The sequence below is a fragment of the Triticum aestivum genome, chromosome 3B (genome assembly GCF_018294505.1).
Source record: "Triticum aestivum cultivar Chinese Spring chromosome 3B, IWGSC CS RefSeq v2.1, whole genome shotgun sequence".
Taxonomy (NCBI): domain Eukaryota; kingdom Viridiplantae; phylum Streptophyta; class Magnoliopsida; order Poales; family Poaceae; genus Triticum; species Triticum aestivum.
Window position 1 is genome coordinate 823,866,854 of NC_057801.1, and position 16,989 is coordinate 823,883,842.

The window sequence follows — 16,989 nt, forward strand, 5'->3', positions numbered from 1 at the left end:
AGATCCAAGGCAAGACTATTGTTGGACAGAAAGATGCAGAACTGCCAGCTGAACGGATCCCAGCCAAGACTGCTTTTGGGCAGGTTGAACAGATCTGATACCTGGGCGAACATCTGACAGGTTGGAATTGTAATTCTGTAGCCTTACGCCTCATATCGCAGCTGCCATGGCAGGTGAGTTGACGTCCTGCTTTGCAAGTCCCCTCTTTTGACCTTCTACGAAGTCGGCTGAATCCTGCATGGCCTCTAGGCATGGCCCGGTTGATCTTCTGTTTTAGGAGTCTGTTCTTGATCTGCATGTTTTGTTGTACAGTGTTCTTTTCCTTGACAATCAATATATTGAAATGCCTCCGGTTTTTCTTTAGAAAGGAGAACAGATTATCCATCTGTCTGAAGTTTTGTTCAGTAATCCACAGATTAGTGTATAATTCAAGAATAGATGACATGATTTTTCCCCAATTAGATTGTCATGTGCAACTGCAAAGATCATTTCATAATATTCTCTATGGGGAAGCATCGGGTGTACTTGTATTAGATTAGAACTTCAACTTAACATGTAAAAAAGTTGAATTTTGGAAATGGAGGCGTACCCCCGGCCTCTACATCATGATGATGCATGCAGCCCTCTTAATAAACAAATCCACGAAGTAGCACAAAGTCATAAAAGTATTATAACTCGCAAGTGGAGTGAAAGAAAGAAAAATACATTGTTCAGAATCACAACCGGTACGGCAATATGAAGGACAAGTTTCCTAGACTCCTATCCTGTTATTCGACAGCCATTCGAACCGGTTGAATATAGCTCGTGCTACCATCTCCCACTGATTGCATCCAGTAACCAAAGGCTCGCTAGAGTCAATAGGAGTGAGTAAGGACCACGTACGAATCCATGCGGTAGCTCTGAACATAACCTGAAAGAAAGTTAGAGTTTGTTGTTTGTTAAAAACCAAATCATTTTGACAGTTCCATATAGCCAATAAAAGCGCACATATTCTAATCCGAATACGAGCCGCAGTGGTATGTTCAACCCCAGCTAACCACGTTCCAAACAACGACTCAATGTCCACTGAAGGAGTAATGTTGAAGGCTATATGAATCGTTCTCCAAAGCAATTTGACGAGTGGACATTCAAGGAATAAATATTGTAGTGTTTCATCATGATCACAAAAACAACAATGTGAACTACCTACCCATCGCCTCTTAATTAAGAAGGACTTGCTGAGAATTACTTGCTTGTGGACGAACCACATAAAAACCTTAATACGCAAGAGAACCTTAACCCTCCAAATATGCAACGATCTTGAGATTGGGCCAGAATTAATAAAATCCAAATAGAAGGATTTCATAGTAAAAAATCCTATTTTTAGCTAATTTCCATTGCGTCGAACCCGGCTGGTTGGAGAGGTGAACATCTATCAATCTTCGAATCAAGTGCATCCAGGTAGTCCATCGCTCACCAAGTAACGCGCGTCTGAACTGAATATTCAAGGGAATCGTTTGGAAAACTGTGGCAACGTAAACCTCTTTACGTTGCATAATATTATAAAGGGTGGGATATTGTACGGCCAGGGGTGTTCATAGTAGATTATATCCTACTCATGCTTGTATTCGGTGTAAATTAATTTTAATGCATGTTTACGACTGTTGTCGCTCTTCCAGCTGGTCGTTTCCCAGTCTTTTGCTAGCCTTCACCTGTACTAAGCAGGAATACTGCTTGTGCATCCAAACTCCTTAAACCCCAAAGTTGTTCCATATGGTCCACTATACCTATCTATATGCGGTATTTACATGTCGTTCCAAGTAAATTTGTATGTGCCAAACTCCAAACCTTCAAATGAAATTCTGTTTTGTATGCTCGAGCAGCTCATGTCTCAACTAGGGCTGTCCTTATATTTCATGTTAGGCGGTTATTCTCAAGAGTAGTGGACTCCGCTCCTCATTCACGAGAAAATGGCTGGTCACCGGGATGCCCAGTCCCATGCTTTATGCAAACTAAATTAAAATAATTGCAAACAAAACTCCCTCTGGGACCCGTTGAATATTGGAGGCACTCGTTGTTTTGAGCAAGCCATGGATTGATGCCTGTGGAGGAGGGGGAGTATAAACTTTACCATTCTGTTTGGGAACCGCCTATAATTTGTTTAGCATGGAAGATATCATCATCTCATAGTTGTTGCGTTGACAGCAAAAGTATGCCGCTCAAAATGTTATTCAATCTCTATTTTAAAACCGAGCTCTGGCACCTCTACAAATCCGTGCTTCCCTCTGCGAAGGGCCTATCTATTTACTTTTATGTTGAGTCATCATCCTTCTTATTAAAAAGCACCCACTGGAGAGCACACTGTCATTTGCATTCATTATTATTGGTTTATATTGGGTATGACTTGACTGGACCTCTTTTACCATCAATTATAATGTTTAGTCAGTCCTTAATCTTTAAAGGTGCTCTACATTTATGTTTTGCGGTCTCAGAAAGGGCTAGCGAGATACCATTTTGTTATATCATATTATGATTATTTTGAGAAAGTGTTGTCAACCGAGTTTTGCTATTATGGCTCGCTAGCTGATTATGCTATTGATATGAGTAATCGTGAGACCTACGTGTTATTGTGAGTATGGTTAGTTCATAATATTGCTGAAACGTGAATGCTGGCTTTTCATGTTTACAATGACAAGAGCAAACAGAGTTTGTAAAAGTTTTTCTTTTTCTCTTTCAGTTTGTCAACTGAATTGCTTGAGGACAAGCAAGGGTTTAAGCTTGGGGGAGTTGATACGTCTTCGTCGTATCTACTTTTCCAAACACTTTTGCCCTTGTTTTGGACTCTAACTTGTATGATTTGAACGGAACTAACCCGAACTGACGCTGTTTTCAGCAGAATTGCCATGATGTTGTTTTATGTGCAGAAAATAAAAGTTCTTAGAATGACCTAAAACTCCACGGAACACCTTAGAAAAAACAATAAAAAATCCTTGCCAAAGATGAAGACCAGGGGGCCCAAACCCTGTCCACGAGGGTGAGGGGCGTGCCCCCCCTCCTGGGCGCGCCCCCTATCTCATGAGCCCCCTGGTGGCCCTCCGACGCCAACTCCAACTCCATATATTGGCTTTCGGGGAGAAAAAAATCAGAGAGAAGAAATCATCACGTTTTACGATACGGAGCCGCCGCCAAGCCCTAATCTCTCTCGGGAGGGCTGATCTGGAGTCCGTTCGGGGCTCCGAAGAGGGGGATTCGTCGCTGTCGTCATCATCAACCATCCTCCATCAACAATTTCATGATGCTCACTGCCGTGCGTGAGTAATTCCATCGTAGGCTTGCTGGACGGTGATGGGTTGGATGAGATTTATCATGTAATCGAGTTAGTTTTGTTAGGGTTTGATCCCTAGTATCCATTATGTTCTGAGATTGATGTTGGTATGACTTTGCTATGCTTAATGCTTGTCACTAGGGCCCGAGTGCCATGATTTCAGATCTGAACCTATTATGTTTTCATGAATATATGTGTGTTCTTGATCCTATCTTGCAAGTCTATAGTCGCCTACTATGTGTTATGATCCGGTAACCCCGAAGTGACAATAATCGGGACCACTCCCGGTGATGACCATAGTTTGAGGAGTTCATGTATTCACTATGTGCTAATGCTTTGTTCTGGTTCTCTATTAAAAGGATGCCTTAATATCCCTTAGTTTCCAATAGGACCCCGCTGCCACGGGAGGGTAGGACAAAAGATGTCATGCAAGTTCTTTTCCATAAGCACGTATGACTATACTCGGAATACATGCCTATATTATATTGATGAACTGGAGCTAGTTCTGTGTCACCCTATGTTATGACTGTTACATGACGAACCGCATCCGGCATAATTATCCATCGCTAATCCGGTGCCTACAAGTTTTCTATATACTGGTTCTCGCTTATTTACTTTTCCGTTGCTACTGTTACAATCACTACAAAATACCAAAAATATTACTTTTGTTGTCTTTACTTTTGTTACCGTTATCACCACTATCATATTACTTTGCTACTAAACACTTTGCTGCAGATACTAAGTTTCCAGGTGTGGTTGAATTGACAACTCAACTGCTAATACTTGAGAATATTCTTTGACTCCCCTTGTGTCGAATCAATATATTTGGGTTGAATACTCTACCCTCGAAAATTGTTGCGATCCCCTATACTTGTGGGTTATCAGTGAGTAAGGCGCAGTCAGGTGGCGCTGGACACCGGTGGACACGAAGTGCTCCGCCAGCACCTTGGACGTGAACTCTTCACCGCGGTCGTGCGCAGTGTGCCTAGTTTGCGCCATGCCTCTATCTCTGAACGCGCCTGTAATTTCTTGATTGCCGCTGCCGCCTCATCCTTGCTCGACAGCAGAGTGAGCCACATGTAGCAGCTGTGATCATCAAAAAGGAGCAGGAAGTAGCACGGTCTCCTGGTGTCGCTAGCGTGATCGCCCCGCAGAGGTCCGCGTGGACGAGGTCGAGCGGCATCTCCGCTCTGTACTTGGCCGCCTGGGGAAACGGCGCTCGACATTGCTTGTCGGCGAGGCACGCCTGGCAGAGCTCTCCAAAGTGCTCGATGCCTGGCAGCCCTCGCACCATTCCACCCCGCGCCATCCTCTGCAGAGGGTCGACGTGCAGGTGGCCGAAGCGGGCGTGCCATCGCCATGACACGTTGTCTGTGCATGCACCAAGGCAGATCGGGCGGACGGGGCGAATGTGCACCTTGTATAGGCGATTTGGGGATCGCTTTACCTTGACAATAAGGGCGCCGCGATGGTCGTGGACAGAGAGGACACCGTGGTGGATGTTGATGTCACAGCCGTTCTCGTCGAGCCGTCCGAGGCTCACCATGCTGCTCTTGAGCCTGGGGATGGAGTACACGTCCATGAGGGTGCGTTGTGCTCCCCCGTCGATGGCGAACGCAAAGGTGTCGCGCCCTTCGATCTGGACCACCGACCCGTCTCCGAACCGCACGGATTCGGTGATCACGTTGTCGAGCTCGGTGAAGGCCGCGCGATCGCCGGTCATGTGATTGGACGTGCCGGTGTCCAGGTACCACACCAGGTCAGGGGCGGCGTTCTCTACGGCCGGAGCGACAATTGATTGTTCCTCGTTGAGGAAGACGGCGGCCTGCGGTGGGTCGCGTCGGCCATCGACCGGCGACCCCGTCTGAATCGGGTGCACGAGCTCGACCACCTCGGCGAACAACATCTGTGGATCAGCCTCGTCGTCGGCCTGGGCGAGGAGGGCCTCCTCCTCCCTCTTCTTCTTCCTGCACTCATGGGCCTAGTGGCCCTTGATGCCGCAGTAGCGACACTTCTCCTTGTCCCCGCCGCTCTTCTCGGGGTAGTCACCGCCGCGTCTGCCGCTGCGTCCACCTCCTCGGCCTCCACCACGGCCACGGCCGCCGCCTCTGCTCGGTGGTTGTTGTTGCCGCTTGGAGGAAGAGGGCCTTGATCGCCAGACCGCAGACGAGCCTGCCACTCCTCCCATGTGAGAAGGAGGCGGCTTCCCTGGCTGCTGTTGCCACCCTGCACGTCGTCAAGGCGCTCCTGCATGATGCGCAACCTGCCGGTGACCTCGTCCAAGGAGAGCATGCTGATCTCCAGCAGCGTCTCGATCGCGATCGCCACCTGCACGAACTGTTGTGGCACGACACGGATGAATTTTGCGACTACCTTTTATTCTTCCAGGGTGTCGTCAAGAGCGCGCATGCCCGAGACGATGCCAGACAGGCGTAGGGAGAAGTTGTCGATGGTTTCACCGTCGCGGAAGGTGATGCTCTCGAAGTCGCGCCGGAGCTTCTGCGTGTTGGCCTCACGCACCCGCGTGGCCCCGAGGCGTTGTGTGGCGATGGCATCCCACGCCTCCTTGGCGTTCTCCTTCTCGCCCACGGCGAGCAGCGCATCCGTGGGTAGACCACGGAGGATGGTCATCATGGTGTTGCGCTCGTCGTGGTAGGGGGCGTCGCCGTGCGACACAGCCCGCCACCAGCCGTGAGCCTGAAGGTACACCTTCATCAGCAGCGACCTCTCGGGGTAATTCGTGCGCGTCAGCATTGGGAGTGCGCCGTTGGACGGCGCCGGCTGCACCACCTGCTGGACCACCATGTCCCAGTGCAGCTGCTCTCCGGCGCTCGCCAATGATCGCGACATGGCTCTGATGCCACTTTCGAAACACTCTGAATCAGCTCACGAGAGAGAGGTTTTGCGCAGCGAACTTGCATACTGCTTTTTTGCCTCTTCTTCCTTTTATTTCTGAACTTAACAAGATCATATGCCGCGGCTCTGGCGCCCCTACCGGATCGTGCCATCCCATGATCAAGCACGCAGTCCACGGTCTTCCTACAATCTCTCCACGGATCGCACAAGCTCGCGTCTCGCGGTAGCTACTAACTAACCTGACAGAAAAAAGCTAATTGAATCCTAACAGAAAGCTATTTCGAAGCAAAGTCTGAAAAACCTGAAACTTGACACGCTAGCTAAACTAGCTTACTGTGCAACGAAGCCCAAGGCCCAGTTCGCTAGGGGAAAAGACGTTTCAGTTTGTTTCTTCTTCGTGGAGACAAAAACAGAGCAGATTCTGCTGAGTGCTCTAATGGCGCCTCCAGCGGTCGGGGTAGGTGGGGTTGCTCGCACAGCTGGGACCCCTTGGATTCGGTGTCCGGGCGGCCGCCCCATCAGGGCCGGGCCTGCGTCCATCTCACGCGGTGCCTTACTGGACTCCCGGACACGGTGGATCCCCGGAGCAGAGAAGGGGAGCTGCACCAGGCGGCCGGAGACGGGTGAGCCGGAGAGCTTCCAGCTTCGAACCACGGCCATATCCAGCTCACATCTGAGGTAAAATCACCGGTTCCCCCATTGGCCCCGCTCACTTTTTTGTGTAATTCTAGCGCATCTAGGTTATGTGCATTAGCTTTCCATACAAAGGGGGAAATGAAAGGAATGTGGCAGCCTCAAACCTTGGTTAGATCAGTTCGTGCAATTTTCCTTTTTCTTTGTGTACAGATTTTATTTTTAATAAAATTCTAGTATGTAGTTCACCGAAATGAAACAAAATAGCGTGCTATGGCAAAATAGCGTCCCCTTGAAATATGCTATTAGCATGCTATATCACGCCATAGCGTGCTATTAGTGAGACATTGTATATTGATTTATTTAGCGAGACATTGCTCACAACACTATAACATGCTATTAGCGACACTATAACGCTTTTTCACTGAGTTCACCTACTATTTCCCTAAAAAAATAGCATCATCATGTGGTTCATCAGGGTCGGCTGGTAGTCCCTACCCTCTCGGACCTTGCGATTAATTAGTTAGGATCCACAGAGGCACGATTAATTAATTAGTTAATTACGATCCGCAATCTTCCCATAGAGTTTTTTGTGTGTGATACTATCTCCCATGTTCAGGGTCTCTGTCAGCGTCGTTCATTGTCAATAAAGACAGTGAGAGAAGGGCAATATTGGCATTTCATAAAGTTGGTATATATACATAGTTCATGTCAATTATAACTCCAATCGATCAGACAAAACATTCGGATGAGATGTAGGCATCAGTCCACTTGCTTTTTATCTATAGTGATATTATAATCAAATTCTCTGTATTTAACAGCAAGTTGCTAGCGTGTTGAACTTACTTGACCCACATTGTCACATTAATTGAGAAGCCGTTGCTACAGTCCTACGACAGTTTTAAATTTGAATTTTATTTTTGCCGGGTACACGGCACTACAAGACCACTGTCCCCTTTTACCAGAACAGACACCAAAATACATATACAACCTATGACATCTCAAACAGGTTCAGTTATAATTTTCTGTTCGTTGCAACGAAGGCGATAGCCAAAATCTAAGACACAAAAAGTGGAACTTAAGAACATGGTCTGCAATGAACAGCAAAACGCAAGCATACTACACACTGCGTCTCACACAAAATCAGGTTTTCCTTACAATGAAGGTTCGGGTTTTTACACGTTGCAGAACATGCAATTGCCAAATAGACAGGTTTTTTTTATGGAAACAAGTTCGTGCACTGGTGTACACATGTAAGCAGTGCTTCCTTTATTCGTAACATAATCAACTCCTATAGGCATCAAATAGACAGGTTCCTTATTTGAAGCAAAACCAGATCAGGTCCTAATGTTGCACTTTCACATTCTACCCTGCATACAAACACAAAATCGTTCGAATTACAATTCATGCAAATCAAGTGAAAATACAAATGAAAAAAATGTATTTACTTTGCTTATGCTAAGACCATAAGTACTGATATAAGATAGTAACATAAACTGAGAAACGGTTTTGATCGGCAAACAGGCATGTGTCCATGTTATTAAGGTGGAGTATATGACAAGTCTCTAAATGCAATATTTCTACATATAATCAAAGGTGAAGTGGTACCACCAGTACTCAGTTTATAGATGGACAATCCATGAGAAACATAATTGACAGCTTGTCAGCACTTTTGTGACTACGAGATGATAATGATGAAAGGGAGGCCAAAAGACTTACAAAATATTTTCTCCTTGTGTTTGCTAGGAGGAAAATGTTGGAGCAAAGTAGGGAACAAATCTCCCCGAGCTACTCTGGTTCCACCATTCTTCGCTGCAATCTATCTTGATCATACTCTGCTTGTACTTTTGATTTTGGATATCCTTCATCTCATTGCACCGGGTTACACAAATATAGGACAATTCTTCGAATTCACAAGCTTGATTGCATATCACGGATAGCTTTGGCAGATCTTCCAATTTAAGCTTTTTCAACCAAGAGAAAATTATTGTCGCTGTTTGATGCATGCTGCCACCTTGCGGCAACTCTCCAGTGGCAATCAAACTTTCCATGTCCTGGCATTGTGCAACTGTGAGCTGCTCAAGGCGCTTAAGGTGATGAACCCATGTCACATCTTTCAGTTTGTCACATTTATAGATGCTAACAACTCTGATGTTCATCCCTGCATTTTTCCATACCACTTTCTCTAGCTTTAGAAGATTGTTCAATTCAAACATTTCTAGGTAAGGAAGCAGACATTGGTTGTAATTAGGACCACCTTCAACTTCCAATGCCTTCCGACTGTGGAAGCTCGCCACAATAGCCAACTCTCGCAGTTCTTTTAGTCTGGATAAACATTACAAGTTAATAACAGTCAGATCACTCTTGTCTTCAAAGTGGTCCATGCAAAGTGCCTGTGTACATACCCTTTTCAAACGCACCAATTTTGTTATATCTGCTATGGTCTGCACACTAAAGCCAAGCATATGCAGTTCTATGGTAGAGTTTGTTAATTCCTCCAGAAGCATATGCTGAGCCGGAGGGAAACTGACACCGGTACGAAAAAGGTCCAACCCTTGAAGCCTTTTTAGGTCCAACAATAGTCCTTCTGTTATTGTTTGAAGACCAATGTTATTTCTGACGTACAGATACTTTAGTTTCAAGAGCTTCTTCAGTTCTGGAGGCAGGACGTCTATAGTTGTTGCAGAAAGATTGAGATGTTGCAGCTCGGTCAGTTCACATATCTCAAAAGGGAATCGGTCTCTTTTCGTCCCCTCCAAGTCTAAAAAAGTTATCTTCTGAAAGTAACGAATGATCAGTTCAAGGGAGAACCCATGTTGAGCCACCAACATCTCCAGCTGTGGGAAATAAACCTTGGAAGACCATTGACCCCATCTTGATGTGTCTTCCTGTGATACCCAGGCCTTCTCCACCGTGCCCCATTTCTCTTCGGCTAAGGCTGGTCTATATGAAGAATTTGGTAACCATTTGTTCTTGTATCCATGTTCATTCACAATCCAGATAGCCACCATACGGATCATGTTGTGCATCTTGACATGTGAACTTTCTGTAGACTCAAGGCCAGTGTCACCTTTCTCCAACATGGATGCATTTACCAAGCTATTAATGTATGAATAGCCCATATCACTAGCATTAGACACATCTAACAAACCAAGTCCTGTCCACCACCTTATTAGTTTCTCCATGGATATGTTACCATTTTCAGGCCATAATGAGCATAATAAAAAATGCTCCTTCATGTCACTTGTCATTTTATCGTAACTTTCTTGTAGACGTTTGAATAGATCTTCATGGCTACCAGTAAATTGATGGAGCTTTGATTTCTTCAATAGATCTCTGGTGGTTCTCCATTCCCTGGGATCTTTCAAGACCGACACAAATTTACCAATTTTGCATAAAGCCATTGGTAAACCGCAGCACTCCTCAGCTATCTGTTGACAAGTTTCATATATCAGTTCAAATAGTTGTAGGAAATGGACTGGTACAGGTTCATGAGAAAAAGTATACATACACAATTAGAAAAAAAATTGAAATAAGTCATAGTAATATAATATGATACATACATGTACTTGCAAAATTTGCAGAAAACATGATCATATGTGAGTTATACAAAAAAACGATTGCAGTAATCTTTTGTAATGCAACTATGGACTTTTTGTGGTGCATATATAGGCGTATCTATGTATGGAATATATTCACATGTGCATTGCACTTCCCTATGTTATATAGTACCATGAATTGTTATTTTAAATTTAAAAGCACTTGACTAAACCCAAATGGTTGTAGATACACATGGTTGTTCGAAACCCACCATTTGCAAAAGTAAATTTGGCAGCTAGTTACTACTGCACCACATATAAATTCTCTCTCTTCATTTTTGTATTTTTAGAGTTCACCAAAATTGTGAAAGAAATCACTGATGTATCCATGCTATGTATACTATGAGCACATACAAAACTTCATGCAAAAATCTGATCATGTGTAACCTACACATGCATGGCAACTAGTTGTACAATATATGCCTTCACATTTACCCATATTTGTAATAATACTAACTTTTCTGGGCTTTCTTATGTAGTCGTAAATGATTGCAGGTCCAGCTGTTCTGATGCAAAATCAATTCATTTAAGGTTGCATCTTTTTCTTACATAGTGTAGACAGCATATACTAGTTCAATGGTAGCATCGCCTCCATAGGCAAGAAAGTCCCCAAACAAATATTAACAAACTATCATATAATTAAAGCATAAACTTAGCATGTGTTAATTATGTTTTCTCATTGTTTCTTTAATTATATGGTAGGATTTGGTTGGCTCTTTCATTGCTCAAATGGATCTGGAACTATTTATTCGAACATGCAATCATGTCGTACTAACCTCTTTTGCAAGTTCATGAATTTCCTCATCATCATAGATTTTACTTCCCACCTTCTGAGTGAAGAGATTCCATGCGTCTTGTTTACTCAAGCACTTCATTTGGATGGTATCCTCGGGGCAGCAGCATCCCATCTTGCTACACACGTACATGCTTCTTGTCGTGAAGACAACTTTACGTCGGTGTGGCTGTGCTGCATCAAGCGACGGGATGCCTACATCATCGAGATCAAGATCATCCCATAGATCATCCACCAACAATAAGAAGCTCTTATCTCTGAGGTGGTTATGAATGATATGTGCTTGGGAAATTTGGTTTCCTATCTGAGGTATTGCTATACTAATGGCGATAGCTTTTTGCAAATCTGCAACTGTAGTGAATCCCTTGACAGCTTGAACAAACAGTACTTTGGCGAAATCATCATGGTACTTTGAACGAGAATCACTTACCAGATTGATAAGGGTTGTCTTGCCCACACCTCCCATGCCCCAAACGCCAAGCAATACAGATGGGGCGCTATTGTCCTTTATGAAATCAAGCACCTTGTTATAAGAGTCCTCCATCCCCGGCAATGGAGCTCGCAGCTCTTGTTGCTGGACATGGCGCACAGGGAGCAGGGTTGCTTTTACCTCTGGCAGTAATTTGTCGCCTTGGCATATGAGATCATTGGCTTTGTTGAGCTCTCTATGAGCTTCCCAACCAATGGGGCACCTCCCAAAATAAGATATGACGGGTTTTTCAAGCATATTCATTTCAAGCCTATTCTTTATCTCTCTCTCTTTCTTTTGCAAATCGTCCACACTCTGGAGCCATCTAATGCGTTCTGCAGAAGATGGGAAGGGATCCTGGTTGTGGAGATCTTCTTGCATCGCCCTCAAAATCTTCACCTTTCTTCCAAGGTCCTCCACATGGAGGTGAACGCTGTAGGAATAGCCAAGATGAACTGCTATGGGATCCCACCACTTGATAGCCATGAAAACCGAAGCACAAATAGCAGCAATGCTGATCCATGTTGCTGTGTCAAGCTCCATCTGCTGCTGTGCTGCACACTCAATCCTTCCTCTCCTCTAAATTCTGTTCATGCAGATTTAAATTTAAGGTCCTACGGACGGTAGAGTAGGCTATGGCACCGCGCCAGTAGTGGTTATTTCTTAAAGGAAAGTTTATGCAACTGTTTGTACTGCCAATTAATTGTTGCATTCTCCTTGTCAGTAGTGACTTGGCACCACTGTATTAGAAAAAAACACAGCTTGGCACTGGTTTGGGGTTTAGCCCGGTGGTTAGGTGGTGGCGGACAAACCAAAGTGTTCGCGGCACAATTAATTATTCCATGGAAAATGCATGTTACATCTTCTGTAGCAATATTTAGACTACAAATTATGTGTTGGCATCTCAAATAGATATAGAATAATTACAAACACAAAATACAGTTCAACTTGACAGCTTCTTCATGGCTTTGGCTTATTCGCCCAACTTATATTTGGGCCGGCACATTGGTTTTGTCGACCGAGTTGGCATCATAGTTGCTTTAAAATTTCGGTTTCAGAAATATTTTGGCCACATTCAGCGGTTTCGGTTTCTTACAGATGAATTACAGTCTGTTCCCGGCCGAATCCGGTCGAACCAAACAATGCCTCCTACAGGTGTTGTTTATGGACATGTCCCCCTCTTTTATTTTAGCACGCCGGCCGGTCATAGGTTACTGTCATGGCAGGCCTTTTTCTTTTCTTTTCCTTGCAGTTTTTTTTCTTTGTGAAGCAGTCTTAATGCCATCGTCCGGCGACCAGAATGCAAAGGGCGTGAGGGCATGGGCGTACATTAGACATAACAGATCACTAGATCACTGATGGCGCGCGTTGCTGCGCCCGTCTATTTTTTCAATGGAATGATAGGACCTTTATGTATACACAGTCAACATGCTATCAAAAACATAGTGACAAAAGAACACTGAAGTTACATTTGTATAAACTGACTATATATTGGACAGCAATTGGGAAGAGCCAAGTAGTGCCATGGTAGGGGATGACTGGGTTTTTTTAACTCTTAACTTCAGTTTGCTTCAAGTTTGGTCTCACACCTGAGGTATTTGAATACAAAATTTGAGACGTCGCTAAATAATCCTTTTTTGTAATTGCTCATAATCAAGGCAGCATCATAGATGATTTCCCCTAATATTGTCAGAAGTTGGATCATTGAAAGCACAAAGAATACACATGATATCAGTGGGTGATGTAAACATGCATTGCCATAACTTTGGAAGATTTAGCCCTGGAGAACTGGCGGTCTATATATAGACAATAGTAATAGAGCATGAAATGATTTCGTGGTGATTTGGTAGTTATACAAGAACATAAATTATGCGTACATAGGAATAGGACACTGTTATAATGTAATACATGAGTATAAGTGCTGGCAATTCAGCTTTTCCCGTAGGAGAAGAGGCTAATATGCAGTCAAAAAAGCTGTAATTCAGCTACGTTAAATTTCTCGTTTGAGTTCACCAGTTCAACTTTTCATGGCCCAGGTGATGTTTCACAATCATTTGTGCCAAGCGGCATCGAGAGCCAATGCACCCTAAATATGGCTGCAATTGGAGAATGTCTTCCAAGATGGAACAACCAGCACAAACTGTAGCGATTATACTATGTATATCATATTAAATGACAAGAATTTTGTGCAACGTGCAAGATTTCCTTTTTCTCTCTACGAACATCGCCGCATATGGGGATTTATCTTCCAGATGTAACACTTCAATACATTATCAGTTTGCACTTCAAAAACATCATAATAAAAGAATATTCTCTCTGTCAACTTGTATTGCGCTCCTTTATGACCCAACTATTAAACAGTGCATCTTGCGACTCCCAGGGACAATTATTTTGTAGATATTGGCTTGGCAGCCTCAAAGTTGGCATAAAGAGTCACATGCATGAATAAATATAATAACGAAACTATACGATGTATCATGTAAAATCATAATAATTGATAGCCTATCACTACTTAAGAGAACATACCTGTTTTTAGCATGGGTATACAGTACACAATGAAAAGCTCAGGTAACTCTATATAGCACCACATCACAATATAAGAATGATTAAACAAAGAGCGAAAAGGAAAATGTCAACGTCCAAAGTAAATTCTGAACTGTAGAGTGAACAAATTAAAACCTACGAGTCGCAGAGTGAAAGCATGTCACAGCCTTGAAAAGCTGGGTTCTGTTGAACAAAGTGGTCGGAAAATTTATAGTACAGTATGCCAATTGATGGATGATGACAGAAGACAAATTCAGGCAAGATAACAATTTCAAATGACAATATCACATTCAGGTTTGTGATCCGTAAAACGCACCCCCACGCGTACAATTGAAGTCAGTGTGCTAACCTTTTCTGCAAATAGAACAAGGTTTGTAGTGACATTTCTGTATAAAACAAATGCTCAGATTCGTCAAACAATTGCTCGAACTGCATCCTGTAAATGGCAAGCTTATTTGGTATGCATCTGCAACGAAAACAAAACCCGAGCAGGATGCAATCTGTAAGCATATCTAGGTAGCCTTCAATCACAAAGAACATTAACATGTGTAGTATGCATATAAACTAAGATTAAATATCTTGTGGAAAAAAGAAATAAAAAAGGTAGAAATGATTTGCAGATTCCGTGCTGAAGGATCTAGGTAAAACTAAGGAGGCTCACTTCCTTCTGAAACAATGAATATGTATTTTCTCAGGAGCTGCGAAGAAAGGAATTAATGTGACATTGGACGGCTTAAAGAAGCAGATAACCATCCTCATTGTGCATGTCGGCTTCAAATATTAGTTTCTACACAGCAGTTTGGAAAGATGTTTGGTTTTGGTACTAATTTCAAAAGATGAAGAGAGAAATAAAAAATAAGCAATGGATACATAAAATAATAGAAATGCATAGACATTTATTAAACCTTGTTAGGCAACAGATTCTTGAATTTCTCTTGATGCGGTTTCCCCTCAAAGTGAAACACAAGATACTTGGGCGTCCATTCCTCTGACAGAATTGAAGCGTCTTCCATGTTTCAACCTTTCTCTGTTAAATTAAACCAAAAGATCTATTCTTTTCTTTCTGCTCAATTTTGTAAAAGAGAAAGAACAATTAAAAACTTATCAGCAACATACAGTGCACACTTCAAACATACGACTCCATCATATAAAAGAAGAGAGAAATTTGAGTTTATTTGGGATTCCTATGATAAGTAGAAAATATATATTGTGCAGATACTATGGAATTCACATCATAAGCTGACGAACAAGGAGTGGAAGTGCATCGAGGATCGTTTTGAAAAGAAACTGAGCTGTTGGAAAGGGAAGCTCATGTCATATGGAGGTCGATTAATTCTGATTAATTCGGTCCTCACCAGTATGCCCATGTTTCTTTTATCCTTTCTTGAGGTCCCGGTGGGGGTCAGGAAGAGGTTAGACTTTTATCGATCTCGATTCTTTTGGCAGAATGATGAGCTGAAACGAAAGTATAGGCTTGCAAAATGGGACATCATCTGTAGGCCGAAGGACCAAGGCGGTCTAGGCATTGAAAATCTAGAGATCAAGAATAGATGTCTCCTTAGCAAGTGGCTATTTAACTTCCGTCTGAGACAGAGGCTACTTGGGCTCAGATTTTGCGAAATAAGTATCTTCAGTCTAAAACATTGGCTCAGGTGACTGTGCGCCCGACTGATTCACCGTTTTGGAAAGGGTTGATGAGAGTCAAGCCCCTCTTCTTTAACAGGGCAAAAATTTTAGTCGGTGATGGGGCTAACACGAGGTTCTGGGAGGATACGTGGCTTGGGGAGACACCTCTGGAACTTCAATATCCTACTCTGTATAACATTGTCCAACGTCGAGAAGCCTACGTTGCAACTGTCTTACAGTCCACGCCTCTCAATATTAGCTTTCGGAGGACGCTGGTAGGCGATCGTTGGGAGGCCTGGCTTGATCTTGTACGAAGGCTGATGGATGTCCAGCTGTCTCAGCAGCCAGATAGATTGTTTTGGAAACTGACTAAGGACGGCAGGTTCTCGGTCAAATCCATGTATCTGGATGTCATAAACACCAGTGTCATTCCTTGCTCGAAGCACGTCTGGAAAGTTAAGGTACCTTTGCGAAACAAAGTGTTTATGTGGTTTGTGCATAAACAAGTCATTTTGACAAAGGATAATCTGGCAAAATGCAATTGGATGGGTTCTGCTAGGTGTAGTTTTTGTGATTGTAACGAAACTATCAGGCACCTAGATTGTCCGCTGGCTAAGATTCTTTGGCGTTCGATTCATATTGCTTTTAATATTACTCCACCTACCTCTATCAATATGTTATTTGGAACATGGTTTGATGGGGTTAACTTGGATTTAGCAAGACACATTCGTGTTGGAGTTTGTGCCTTGTTATGGGCAGTATGAAACTACAGAAATGATTTGGTTTTTAACAGACCAACGAACTTTCACTTTTTGCAGGTTATCTTCAGGGCCACAGTATTGATCCGTATGTGGTCGCTACTCACTCCGATGGAGGCCAGGGGGCATTTGGCTACTGCGTCTACCCGATGGAAGATGGTAGCTCGGGTTATTTTCAACCGGTTTGGATGGCGGTCATGTAATAGGATAGGCATGTAGTGCTCCTATTTTATTATCTAGCCGGTTGTGGCTTCTTGATTAGGCTCGCTTGAGCATCCTGTTTTCTTTTCATACTTCCAGATACTGGAGACTTTGAGATTGGATTTGTTTTTTAATAATATGAGCCGTATGCATCTTTCTGATGCAGAGGCTGGGGTAATACCCCTTTTCTAAAAAAAACTATGGAA

The 16,989-nt window shown here is 43.4% G+C and overlaps 1 pseudogene; it reads right to left on the reverse strand.

The window, feature by feature from the left end:
* Window positions 1-8,535: 8,535 nt before the first annotated feature.
* Window positions 8,536-12,237, reverse strand: LOC123068033 (disease resistance protein RPS2-like; annotated as a pseudogene).
* Between the last annotated feature and the right edge of the window lie 4,752 nt (window positions 12,238-16,989).